The sequence below is a fragment of the Sinocyclocheilus rhinocerous genome, unplaced genomic scaffold (assembly GCF_001515625.1).
Source record: "Sinocyclocheilus rhinocerous isolate Xijiao unplaced genomic scaffold, SAMN03320098_v1.1 scaffold4356, whole genome shotgun sequence".
NCBI classification, from domain to species: Eukaryota; Metazoa; Chordata; class Actinopteri; order Cypriniformes; family Cyprinidae; genus Sinocyclocheilus; species Sinocyclocheilus rhinocerous.
In genome coordinates this window covers 25,652-25,975 of record NW_015666941.1, presented here as the reverse complement: position 1 = coordinate 25,975, position 324 = coordinate 25,652, and the positions used below count along the sequence as shown (strand labels likewise).

Below are 324 nucleotides of genomic sequence, written 5' to 3'. Positions count from 1 at the left end.
TTTTATATCACTGTATTTCTGAAGGAAACCGACTGTCTTCAGAAAATTATGGATGTCATTTTCATTTCATCTTGCCTGTAATGCCTGAGCAGCGTTTGTGAGCTGAGCGCTGCTTTGTGTACCGCGTTACCGGGGAAACCTGATCTCTCGTGCTCTACAAGTGCCTCCTGCTGGCAAAAAATGAATTTGCATATATATGCTGCCACAAATAGAGTGCAGGTTCTGGGGGAAACACTGCATATTATTCAATATTTTAATTTGAATGTCGGATTGAAATGAAGGCTGTTATTAGAGTAGTTAATCGTTAGCATAAGCGCGGCTAAT

The 324-nt window shown here is 40.7% G+C and overlaps 1 protein-coding gene across 4 annotated transcripts in view; it reads right to left on the bottom strand.

The window, feature by feature from the left end:
- Positions 1-324, bottom strand: part of LOC107733220 (transcriptional regulator ATRX-like) — a 36,345-nt gene that overhangs the window by 31,991 nt on the left and 4,030 nt on the right. The window lies entirely within an intron of this gene.